Raw genomic sequence first — 13936 nt, 5'->3', positions numbered from 1 at the left:
ATCTTGCACACATACCTACTGCAAACAGTATGTCAGGTCGACTTGCAGTTAGATAAAGTAAACTCCCTATGGCACTCCTATAGTATTTTGGGTCTACAGGTTTTCCTTCAGGGTCAGAGTCAATGTTTATGTTGGTTGCCATTGGAGTAGTTATAATTTTTGAGTTTTCCATGCTGAATTTTTTGATTAACTCCTTAGCATACTTAGTTTGATAAATGTAGATTCCATCTTTGGTTTGTTTTATTTGTAAGCCTAAGAAAAAGTTGAGTTCCCCAACCATGCTCATTTCAAATTCACTTTCCATTAACTTAATAAATTCTTTTAGAAATTTTGAGTTAGTTGAGCCAAAAATTATGTCATCAACATAGATTTGGGCTATAAAGATGTCTTTTCCTATAGTTTTCACGAACAAAGTAGGATCAATTTGTCCTTGGTTAAATTCTTTGGATATTAAGTAATTAGATAATCTTTCATACCATGCTCTAGGAGCTTGTTTTAGTCCATATAGTGCCTTTTTCAATTTAAAAACGTGATTAGGATAGTCTATATCTTCAAACCCTGGAGGTTGGCTTACGTAGACTTCTTCCTTGATAAAACCATTTAAAAAGGCTGACTTAACATCCATTTGGTACAATTTGAATCCTTTATTGGCTGCATAAGTTAATAACATCCTAATGGACTCGAGTCTAGCTACTGGAGCATAGGTTTCATCATAATCTAGGCCTTCAACTTGACTAAACCCTTTTGCTACTAATCTTGCCTTGTTTCTTACTATATCACCGTGATCATCTAACTTATTCCTAAAAACCCATTTAGTATCTATTATTGATTTATCTATGGGTTTAGGTACAAGGTCCCAGACTTGGTTTCTCTCAAATTGGGCTAATTCTTCCTGCATTGCAATGATCCAGTCTGGATCAGGCAGGGCTTCTTCTATAGTTTTAGGTTCAATTTTAGAAATTAGAGCAATCTGACTAAGGTTTCTATAGGACGATCTAGTTCTGACTCCTAGGTTTGAGTCACCCAAAATTTGGTCAGGTGGGTGAGAGGTGCTTGTTCTAGTTGGTCTTATTTGTGAGTCAGAAACTGGTTCTTCAGACTCATTAAGATTAGTTTGGATTTCATCATCATCTACATCTCTTGGATTAGTGTTAATATTTGCATTTATATTAGGTAAGTTGTTTTCTTCATCAAATATTACATTAGTTGTTTCTTCAACTTTCAATGTATTTTGATTATATACTCTAAAGGCTCTACTGGTAGAGGAGTATCCTAAGAAGATTCCTTGGTTAGATTTGGGTGTAAATTTTCCTAAGTAATCTTTAGTATTTAAAATGTGAACTTTACAACCAAATACTTTTAAATAATTTAGATTGGGAATTTTATGATAGTAGAGTTCATACGGTGTTTTGTTGTGATATTTATTTATTAAAATTCTGTTTTGAATATAATTTGCCGTATTTATTGCTTCAGCCCAAAATTGGTGACTTAACTCATATTCGTTTAACATTGTCCTAGCGGCTTCTTGTAGTGTCCTATTTTTACGTTCTACTAGTCCATTTTGTTGGGGGGTTCTAGGACATGAGAATTCATGTTGGTATCCATTTATTTTACAAAATTGGGTGAACTTATGATTTTCAAATTCCCCTCCGTGATCACTTCTTATTCTTTTAATTTTAGTATTTTTTCATTTTTCGTTAAGTTGCAAAAATTACTAAATATTTCATAGGTTTCATCTTTTGTTTTTAGAAATTTTACCCAAGTGTACTTGGAGTAGTCATCAATTATTACTAAGCAATATTGGTTCTTGTTTAGTGATTTGACTCCATGTGAATCAAATAGATCAAGGTGAAGGAGCTCAAGTATGGTGTTGGATCTCTCTAGGTTAGTTGACTTATGGGTTGACTTGGTTTGTTTTCCTTTTTGACATGCATCACAGATTGAATTTTCAATAAATTTTAATTTGGGCAAACCTCTAACTAGACCATTTTGACTTATTCTTGAAATAAGTCTTGTGTGTGTGTGACCCAGCCTTCTGTGCCACAGTTGGGTTTCCTCTTGTTGTGTCAGAAGACACTTTATAGAGAATATTGATAAATTAGTTGTGTAGATGTTATTTTTCCTAAGTCCCTTAAGTTTAATTTCTGGATTTTCAATATTTTTAACTAGACATCCGGATTTATCGAAATTAACTAGATATCCGCTGTCACACAATTGACTTATACTTAGTAAATTAAAGTTAAAATTGTCAACCAATAAAACATTTCGAATAACGAAATCGGAACTAAGTTCAATATTACCTTTTCCGATTACTTTAAGTTTACCGTTGTTGCCGAATGCAACTGATCCTAGACTCTTGTACTTGAGTTTGGTAAACTTCAACTTGTCTCCAGTCATATGTCTGGAGCATCCACTATCCAACATCCATTGATCCAATTCCTACACATGAAGTAGTTGAATTGGTTTCTTTTTAATGGATTTAAAGATAGCGTGATTGAAGCAGACACTATGTTTATTGTCTCCTTAAATTTTCTATTCTATTGTATTCAAGATAACAATAATTTTGAAATTTAAGTTTAAGATAATTTTGGAATTTAAGTTTGAAATAATTTTGAAATTTAAGTTTAAAATAATTTGAAATTTAAGTTTTTAAAATAATTTTGAAATTTAAGTTTTTAAAATAATTTTGAAATTTAAGTTTCTAAAATAATTTTGAAATTTAAGTTTCTAAAATAATTTTGAAATTTAAGTTTTTAAAATAATTTTGAAATTTAAGTTTTTAAAATAATTTTGAAATTTAAGTTTTTAAAATAATTTTGAAATTTAAGTTTTTAAAATAATTTTGAAATTTAAGTTTTTAAAATAATTTTGAAATTTAAGTTTTTTTAAAAATAATTTTGAAATTTAAGTTTTTAAAATAATTTTGAAATTTAAGTTTTTAAAATAATTTTGAAATTTAAGTTTTTAAAATAATTTTGAAATTTAAGTTTTTTTTTTTTTTTAAAAATTTTGAAATTACTTAGTCATCTCACCCGATCTAATTTCTCAATCAGGGAATCCTATAATTTTTGTGAGATGAATTGAGGTTCAATTTAAGGGTTTTGTTTAGTCTTGTGTTAGATTCAGGTTTAGCTTTGGATTCAACAAGTAAGCATTCTTTGGATAAACTTCTGGGCTATGGTGAGTCACAAGGAGCTCATTAAAGTAACCATGCCTTCGAGGTTTTCCAAATAGTCCTACCCATTGAACTTAATACTAAAACTTGGTCTAACTAGTTAGGATCCATTTAAGGGTAGCTTCGGTCTGTTCCACTTGGCCAAATGCACCAGGTCGAAGCCATATCTTCCTAGACATGCGATGCCCAAGTTTCCCTAACGTACTATCATCCAAAAACTTCACCAGTACTGTGGTTCAAGTTAAACTTATCCCGTTTTAATCTAACCTTAAATACCCTGCCAGGTAATCCATTCTTGTTTTACCCATTCCGGGTAAATTAGGTTCAGTTACCCTGTCGGGTAGTTCAGTTGGAGGTGCCAGCTAGTTTGGACCCTCCTTCTATTTTTCATTTATAATTTTGATTTGTTTAATTTTTAATTTCGAATTTTGAATTTGATTTTAGATTTTAAATTTAATTTTGAATTTGAATTTGATTTTAGATTTTTAATTTAATTTTAGATTTTTAATTTAATTTCGAATTTTGAATTTTGATCGTTTTCATTTTAGCTTTCCCTGGATCACGACCTCGATATGGTCTGTCGAGGAAGTATATTTGATCCTTCGGAACCCAGTATTGGCCAAGTCCACTTTGATTTATCAATTTGGACTTGGGGACCCATGCTTGGACTGATTTACTACTTTGTTTGTTTATTAAGGATAAATACGATTTATATTTCTTTTTACTTTTATATCCTAGCCCAGTCTTATTGTAGACGGCTCTTTGTGTCCCAAGAATTAGATCCAAATTCTTGGAGCCCAGAGAGAACTTTTCTAAAGTAATTTTTAAATCATAATTTAACTGATTTTTCAGATTTGAATTTTCTTTCTCAAGTTGTTGTACTTGAGTTGAATCTTCAGGTAAAGATTTTGAGCTAGTTACTCCTTTAAGAATGATTACTTCTTTCAAAAGTGACTTAATTTTCAAATTTGACTTGGCTAATTTGCGAAGTAAATAATTGACTAAATTATTAAGCCTAGGAATACTTACAGCGGAGTCTGGCCCTTCAGAAACGGATGCGGATCCGTGGCTTTGCTCGGAGTCGGCTTCTGACTCGCTTTCGGATTCGATGATCTGGTCTCGGGCCATCAATGCGAGTAAACTCGTTTGGTCGAGTTCGTCGTCTTCGTCCTCCGAAGAAGATTCGTCCCAGGTTGCCTTTAGGGCCTTCTTTCTTCTTTGCTTTTTGGCCTCCTTTTGGTTGGGACAGTTGGCCTTGATATGCCCTTTCTGGTTGCACCCGTAACATGTGACTTCGAACTTCACCTTTGAGTTTTGTTGGGCCTCCCTGGATTGGACTGTCTTCTTTAGATCTTTCTCGTTGAAGCCCTTCTTCTTCTTGTAGAGCTTCTTTACAAGATTCACAAGTTCGCTGGTCAGTTCATCTTCTGAATCTTATGAGTCAGGTTCATCTTCTGATTCCGATTCAATTTTTCGCCGTCCTCTTGATTCCCGTGTTCGATTCGTTCCTGCAACCAAAGCAATCCCTTTCTCGGATGGCTGTGCATTAGTTTGTTCATGGAGTTCGAATTCGCTAAATAATTCGTCTAATTTCAAGGAGGACAAATCCTTAGAGACTTTATAGGCATCTACCATTGATGCCCATAGTGTACTCCTAGGGAATGAGTTAAGGGCATACCTTATTATATCTCTGTTTTCTACCTTCTGTCCGATTCCATGTAGAGAATTCAGGATATCTTGAATTCGGCGTGCAAAGAACTTGCCGTCTCGCCTTCCTGCATTTTCAAATTATATAGTTTATTTAGTAACAAATCACGTTTACTCACCTTGGTTTCTGAGGTGCCCTCGTGTAGTTCGATCAGTTTCTCCCATAGTTCCTTTGCGGAGGAGAATGGACCGACTCTGTTGAGCTCTTCTTTGGTAAGGCCGCACTGGATTGTGCAGGTGGCTTTGGCGTCGGCTTCCACCTTTTTGATAAATGCTGGCTCCCAGTTTTCACAGGATGTAGGCTTACCGTCGGTAGTTGCAATCCTGTTTTCACGATCATCTAGGTGTCGAACTGGATCTTTAGATAAATTTCCATTCGCCCCTTCCAATATCCGAAGTCTTCTACGGAAAATAATGGGGGACGAACGGTGCTAAATCCTTCTTGTTGGGCCATTTAGATCTAAAAAAAAACAACAAGATCTATTCCAAGACTAAGTCTTGGATTAGTAGTGCGGGAGGAAGGAAAAAATAACAGGCTCAAGTGGTATTGACCAGCTTTGAGCAGAAAATCGATTCGTAAAAAGAGATTAGAATATAGCTATGAGGCTAAATTCTAATCGACTCCGAACAAAACCACGAAAAACTTGTCTCGAATAGTGGTTGCACTGATTCAAGACTACCCCGCTCTGATACCAATTGTTGGATCGAGAAGCGCTAGAGGGGGGGGGTGAATAGCGCTCATGGCTATTTCGTTCGATTATCGAAATCATAAAACACTCGAGTAAAAACGCAGCGGAAATGAAAGAAACACAAGCAGATGAACACAGTGGATTTACTTCGTTCGGAGCCTGTGACGACTCCTACTCGAAGGCCCGCGATCCTTGATCGCTTTCGGTGGGCAACAACTATAAGTTCGTTAAGAGTATTACAAACTAATTACAATTCAAAGCTGTAAAAAGATTATACCGACAACAAAAAGATTAAATCCGAAGCTCCGGGTTGTCGGGGTGTCGTTGCAGCACCTCTGGATTGAGTCGTTAGTAGCTTGTCGCAAGGAGATTGCTTAGATGATTGTTGTACCTTGAAGCTGCACCTCAACCCTCCTTTTATATGCGGTTCCGGGCGCTTGGATCCCTTCCGGGCGCCTGGAGTGTGACGTGGCCAACCAACCGGGATGCTCCACGTGGCGAAGTCGCGGCAGGGATAAAGTTTGGTCCCGGGCGCCCGGACAGCCTTTTTCCAGCAGGCTCCTCACCTGCAAACAAAGGTTAGTCCGAGCAAAATACCCTGCAAGATAGTGTTAGAATCTGATAAAACATAGTAAATAATAATTGACAGTCTTCGGACTGTCCGAGTCTGACTTTAGATTTCCCGCCGGAAGCCCTAGGTCGACCCGACGCCTACTGTTCCTGTAAGATATTGAAAAATTAAATTAATAAGGTTATTTGGGAAATAGCCTTATAGAATTTTTCAGAAATTTTAGAAATTTTCTGGGAATTTTTTGGAGCTCGTATGACGGGTTTTGAGGGGATGGATTGACGGGTCCGGATAAAGCCTGTTTGGGATACCCCGTTTAAGTGAGGAAATGATTTAATTATAAAAATCCTTTTTCTTTTATTTTTCCCCGGACCCATCGCCGTTTTCCCCCAAACCCTACGATCCCGATCCCAACCCTTGCGCGCACGATGATGCCACCGCGGCGATCGCCGGCCACCGCGAGGACACTGCCGGCAACGATCTCCTTCTCCAGTGTGCCTCAGCCGACCCTTCAGGTCGAGGATGCCGCGATTCCTTTTCCTCTCCTCTCCGATTCCTCCCTCGCTGTCGCGCCACCGCCGTTGGCATCTTGATCGCATCGACGCACCGCCGATGCCGTGTAGCCACCGAGCCTCCCTTCTTCTCCGCTGACTGCCCGAGTCCATCTAGCCACTGTCTCCCTTCACCGAGTGCTTTCCTTTGCGCATATGGGTCTTCAGCCGTGAGGGGAACCCGTGCCCTAGCTGCTTTCCGTGGATGTCCATTGCGCCTCCTCATCACCGGATTTTGGATCGAGGAGTTCCAACGTTTCCTCTTCACCGGATCTTGGACCAGAGGAGGACTCTTTCATCTACATGACTATATTGCTAGGTATCTGATTAAGGTAAGACTTTGTCAAGAAATTCTATGAATTCAAGGATCCTGGTGTAATTGGATTTAGTTATGATGATCTACCTGTTCTAGATTAGAGGAAGCATCGGATCAGGGTAATGTGGTCTTTCCTTGTTGCCGGTCATTGCTCTCTCCACTTCTTGAAGCTGTGGAGGTCTCAACTGAAAAGTGAGTGATCTATTGAGGTTTGTAGAGCTCTGTTTGATAAGGAATTTAGTAAACTAATTGTTCCACGGCTAGGTTCTGTGTTGATTTAGGATTGAAATGGTGTAGGGAATCTTTGGTAGCTGTTCGGCAGGTGTTTTATGGGGCTGTGAGTTTGGACATGCTGCTACCTCTTAAGGTAAGTGTTTTTCCAGTGATGTACCTTGGGTATTCTCTCATTTGTATGTCGCTAAATTTAGGTTTAGGTTTCCTAGTAGATTGTTGGGTTTTGTTCTTGCTTAGGTTTATTGGTAGGTATTGGTGTATCCCATATTGATATTAGATTAGGGATTTTGGATTGGAAACTATGGATTGATTAGGGTTTGTATTGGGTTGGAATTTGTGGATATGGTGATTGGTTGTTGTGGATTGTTATGTGATCATTCTTAGGATCATTGGGTTGATTGATGGATTGGATTATCAGATGAGGTGTGTTGATGATGATGTTAGGTTGATGTGGATACATGATGGAGATTTGATTTCGTGATAGGTTATTGTGGGTTGTTGTCATTATGAGATGAATTTGTTATTGGTTTAAAGGATGTGTTGAGTTGGGAGATTAGTCTGAGATCAGATTTCAGTGGAGTTATCCTGGTTGAGTAAGGATTTTATTTAGCTATTCTAATTCATGTGAATTTAGCTAAATAAAATATGTATATATTGCTTTGTGCTCGCAGGACTTTATTTCGAGGCGAGCGTCTCGACGTGGGATTGGATTGTTTGACACGGTCGACAGATAAAGGCGGGTATTTCTTCCTTGCCTCTATGTAGATTTTATTGAGCTTAGTGCATGGTTTTATGTGATGGTTTAGGATGCTTTATCTTATATCGTGTTCGTTTGTTGCTTTCCTGCTTGATACCGATGCTTGACCCTTGTAATGATCTATTTAATTCTTATACAGTCTACACTTTGGATTATCTATACTCTGTGGTATTTGTGTACATGTAGAGTATGTATGGTAGGGGTTACTTCGTTGGTGGTATTCATATGAGGCTTGTCCATTCATATGTCGTGTATACTTCTGTCTGGTGTGATGATTGGAGTTGTGTTGATTGTATGTCTATGGTTTATACCCATATTTGATGTGTTTTTACTGGAGGATACATGTTGATTGTACACGTGGGGTTGTGCAGGTGTGTCTGTTGAGGTTATTGGAGATTTTCAGTTGACTATGCATATGTAGTGATATGCATATGTTTGGTGGGATATATGGAGGTATCATGATGATTATACTCATGTTGTGGGGTACTTAGGTGGATTTAGAGTTGCATGGATGATGACGGTGTTCGTATCATGATTATATATATATATATATATATATATATATATATATATATATATCATGTTCATCATTCATGGCATACTGACGACTATCGTCTCCCTTGTAGTTGAGAGGGTTGTCAGTCTTTTATAGCCGTCCATTCGGCCACTGATGGAGAGTGGTAGCTGGGAGTGGAGCTATGTCCTGTCGCGCTCATTCAGCCGCTCGTTGTTCTGTCAGCCTCGACCACTCTGGAGTAGTGGGTCTTGAGGGTACAGTAGGCAGAGGGTTTGAGTTGTGAGTGGTCAGGGACCCTTAGCTATGTAGTTATATAACTACTTAGCTGACCGTCCGCTTCGGCCGCCTATAGCGGTGCATGTACTGGAGGCTAGTACGGTTTGTCACGGACCCAAGCCTCTCGGCCATACAGGGGTCGTGGTGTCTAGAGAGGTGGCGGGGGTGACCATGTAGCATGCATGCACATTTGCATTTGATGCGCGGTGCATCGTTGGAGATATATTTGCATACATGCCTAGTAGATACTAGTTGCATGTGTTTGTGGTATGTTGCATTTGTTTGCGATATGATTGTTGCATATGGTTGTCATGCTGCATACATGTCATTTATTTTATATGTATTTGCAGTTGTATTTATATTGCACAGGTGTCACGAGTAGGTCTGTTGCAGATGTGGTGAGTTTACTGACCATTGTACCAGGTGTTGATTCCAGATTGGGTATGTATCTATCATTATGTCGGTTGTGGTTTGTACAATATGTATGTCAGGTTAGTAGGTCTGATATGTTCAGATGCATTGATTATGATAGTAGGATCATGTTCTTTATTCCCTACTGAGACTGTATACTTTGATCTCCATATTTGTTATTGACCATGCACTATCTTGTCTATTACCCGCTGAGTTACCTATACTCACCACCGCATGTATACATTTATGTTTTCAGGTAGATAGTTGGAGTGTCGCTCGGAGTATCCTGTCTGCCGAGTCCTACGTCACATCCGACGATCGTTTCGGGTTTTGTATATCTTCTATTTGTGTTCGATATATGTTGTATTTGGTGTGTTGTTGTATTTGTTGTGGTGGTTGTTGTATAAAGCCTAGCCGGCTAGCAGTGTCTTGATGTGTTTGTATGGGTTTGTCTTATCGTTTTTCCACTGTGTTGGTTTTTGGTACAGCCGTGTGGGCTGTTATATATATAACTGCGTGGTTGTGATTGTTTCATTCCAGCCGTGTGGGCTGTTATTATAACTGCGTGGTTGTGTATATAAATATTCCAGCCGCATGTGGCTGATGTATTTTGCTTGTAGTGATGCTTCAGATTGTCATCGGTACAGGGGAGATGCTGCCGTATTTTTATCTGGCAGAGACTCCTTTGGGGGCGTGACAGTTCCCTCTGCGGGGAACGCGTCCTCACCTACTCCACTCAGGAGATTTACCTGTTGCCAGTCGATCCTCCAGATCGACTGGACTTTTTCTCAGCACTCGATGCTTCCGGACTTTCTGCTGAACATCCGCTTCCCCGGTTAGTCCAGTCTTTCACCTGGTTCGCGACACCAGGACTTTTCACCTAGGGTTACCACCCCCTAGGACTTTTGCCTGAAGCCATCGACCTGCCAAGACTTTCCGCATAGGGTTACCACCCCCTATGACCTAGGGTTACCGCCCCCTAGGGTTTTCCCTTTGCCTAACTGCAGCTAGGACTTTCCTGAAATCCTCAAGTAGACTTGTTAGACTAAAAAACATCTTAACTTTGAATTCTTTGCCGTTATCAAAACACGAGTTCGATCGTCGGATGCTTCCCGCACCAACAGTTTCACTTAGCTAAGTAGACCAAGTAGGGTACGTCTTACCCTACTTGACTTCCTAAACCAAGTTTTCCTAACGTACTACCATCTCACCCCACCCTAGTATTGTATTGGAGAAGGGTGCCTCCAAGCGCCGATCTGAGGTGCCTCCAAGCATCTTTGAGGCGCTTCGGACACTGTTCATCTGAGGTTGATTTTTGCTACTTCAATCTTGCAAAATGTGTTAGTCTAAAAATAAAGTGTAACTTACAAAATAAAGTTAGCACAATATAGAAATAACATTATTAATTAGATCATGTCTTTCTAAGACCACAATCTATTCATAGTCTCAGTTTAGACTTCAAAAATGGATCTAAGTTGGACCAGCGCCTAAAGTTACTAACTGGGACTCGTCCTCAATGAATCACTCTCCTCCAGTGCTTACCTTCACTTATTTGTCAAACATCTGGTCCTCCAAACATGTTTGGACTTTCTCTGGTTCTATTTAGATAAACATCTGATCAATCTGATCTACAAAAACTTATCTGTAATACTAAGTTAGCACAATAGATATAAAATATTAAGGTAAAACAATGTTAACAGTATTAAGGATTCCCTGGTTTGGTCGACCGCGTCAATCACACATGCTTGGAGATTACTACTCTAAGACTTCTCATTACCTAGGGTTGCCTCCCCCTAAGGTTGCCTAACTTCACTTACTAGGACTTCCATTACCTGGCTTCACTCACCAGAACTTCACCACCCAGCTTTACTCACTATGACTTCCATTGCCTAGCTTCACTCATCAGGACTTCACCACCTAGCTTCACTCACTAGGGCCTAGTTTCACTCACTATGGCCTAGTTTCACTCCCTAGGACTTCCATTGTCTAACTTTACTCACCAGGACTTTCACCACCTAGCTTCACTCACTAGGATCTGGCTTCGCTCACTAGGAATTTCCCACCTAGCTTCACTCACTAGGGTTTGACTTCACTGGCTAAGACTTTCATCACTTAGCTTCACTCATTAGGATTCGACTTTACTCACCAGAACTTTAACCACCTAGCTTCACTCACTAGGGTCTGACTTCACTCATAAGGACTTCCCCTTGCCTAACCTCCAGTTAGGACTAGTCACTTAGTAGACTTCTCACCTGCCTAACTTTCGGCTAGGATTCACCCTTGCTAGTTATCTAGTCCTGACTAGACTTCTCTCTTCCAAATATCAAGTTTTGTTTGTATTAACCCTTAGTCAACTTGACCATACTTGGGTACATTATCAAACATCGAAACCTTAGAGATTAATTTCACCAACAAAACTCATCCGGGGTACTTATAGTACTAACCTCAAATGTAACCCCTAATTCTAAAGACTTCTTCGTTGGGTTGAACTCATATCTGGATTCAACTTTGAATTAATCCTTTACTTTTAAAAGATCCTCATGAGGCTTGTTCAACTAGGTCCAAAACTCATAGACATTTTTTACCTTCCATATCCTCCATGTAAATTTATTAGGTAATAATTTTACAATTGAATTTATTACCTTTTTATTAGATTCTGTGTTTTGGGTGAATTGGCTTAGTGCTATGCCGTAGTTGAAGTCACCCATCATTATGAAGCTTTCCATCTGATCTTCCATATTTTGAAGTAGTCCATTTCATACAATGGAGGTTTGTTGATGCATCTTTCCAACATTTCTTTGTGCATCATTTTTCTGCACAACATAATTTTAAAGAAATATTCAAAGACCAGATCTTAGAGTAAGTAGTGTGGGAGAAAAATGAATAAAACCAAATTAACTAGAGTGGTACATGTTGGGGATCGGTGGCCGGCTTGAAGGGGGGTTGGATAGACGGCACCCCCAAATCGATCACTTCTCCTACGATGTTAGCTTGCGCAGCGGAATACAAACAAAACAAACAAGCTAAAGGCTAAAACTAAGAAAGGAAATGTAAACCGCTAATACGTTCGTTTAACGTGGTTCGGAGATTAGGGCTCCTACTCCACGGCGTGCCCTTGAGGTGGACGATCCCAATCCATCGGTGGATTAGCCCCCGACAAACTCCGGCTATCTCAAGTAGCTCCTTGTGGGTGGAGAAACCTCACCATAACACTCATAAACACTTGAGAACAAGTAGACTACTAATTAAAGTTTACCACCACTAATTTCATCAGGGATAACTAAGCTTCCAAGCCTTGGTTATATAGGCCGCGGGTTGAAAACCCCGCCTACCAGTCGACTGACAAAACATGCAGTCGACTGCCCTTTGTGGAAATTCGACCGTTACATCCCAACGGCTCGATACCAGTCGACTGCTAAAACTTGCAGTCGACTGGTGGAGTCGACTGCTAAAACATGCAGTCGACTGATCCACACTGACCGAACCAACAAAACTATTCTGTTCGAACCCAGTCGACTGCGCGGTCGACTGCACCAGTCGACTGCACCAGTCGACTGCTAAAACATGCAGTCGACTGCTACAGTACTGCTACAGTATTGCTACATTACTGCTACAGTAAAACCCTAAAACTTGGATTTTACTCCGAGTACAATCTCTCATGCACTCGTACCTGTTGGAGGATCGGTGGCCGGCTTGAAGGGGGGGTTGGATAGCTAGGTCACCCCAAGTCGATTTCTTCTCTACAAGAGGGTTAGTGCACAGCGGAATATGCTAAAGCTAAAGCAATGAAAAATAAACAAGAATACAAATGCTAACACGCTCGATGTAACGTGGTTCGGAGATGGTGCTCCTACTCCACGACGTGTCCTTGAGGTGGACGAGCCCTTGACACTTCGGTGGATCAGTCCCCGACAATCTCCGGCTAAAGCTTCTCCTTCTCGGTGGAGCAAACCTCCCACAAAGTTCTCTTCCTCTTTACAAGATGAAACTTAGGGTTGGAGAGGAAGAGAGTATACTTGGAAGCTTTGGGCAAAACTAAGAGAGTTTACAATTAGCACCAGTAACCTCTTCTAATGGCCCAAGCTTCCTATAAATAAGAGTAGAGAGTTGATCAAGATATCAACTCAAAACCCCGACACCAGTCGACTGGTCCAAGCACCAGTCGACTAGTGTGCCGTTGGACCCAGCCAACGGCTCTCTGCAGAAAGCCAAATCTCCGCCAACGGCTATGTACCAGTCGACTGGTCTCAGGACCAGTCGATTGGTCCCCGTAGCCGACAAGCACAGAAGCATTCTGTGCATTTTGTGAATTTGGATCAGTCGACTGGTCCCATGACCAGTCGACTGGTCCCAGTACATTCACTACTCTCATCCTTTCCGGAGTCGCCTTTGAAGCCCTCTTCCTCAGCCTTCGTCCCTCAGATGCACTCGAGCCCGCGGCTCCTCTCCGTGCCATCCTTCACGTTGCCTTGAAGTCTGCTTCCCTTGGCTCCACTCCATTGCTCCTCGTTCGGCGGTCCCTCGGATGTCTTTCCACACCATCCTTCACCGACTCAAGGATCCGAGCCCTTAGATGAGTTTCCCACACTTGGCCGCACCAAGTTCTCATGTGTTTCACAAAGTCCTGCAAGACTCAAACACATATCAAATACATATGAAAGCCTAACTTAAACTCATTGACACACACATCAAAACCTAGGTCGATTGCACCAACAATCTCCCCATTTTTAATGTG

This window comes from Zingiber officinale, chromosome 7B, assembly GCF_018446385.1.
Source record: "Zingiber officinale cultivar Zhangliang chromosome 7B, Zo_v1.1, whole genome shotgun sequence".
Lineage (NCBI taxonomy): Eukaryota > Viridiplantae > Streptophyta > Magnoliopsida > Zingiberales > Zingiberaceae > Zingiber > Zingiber officinale.
This window is presented reverse-complemented; position numbering follows the sequence as displayed.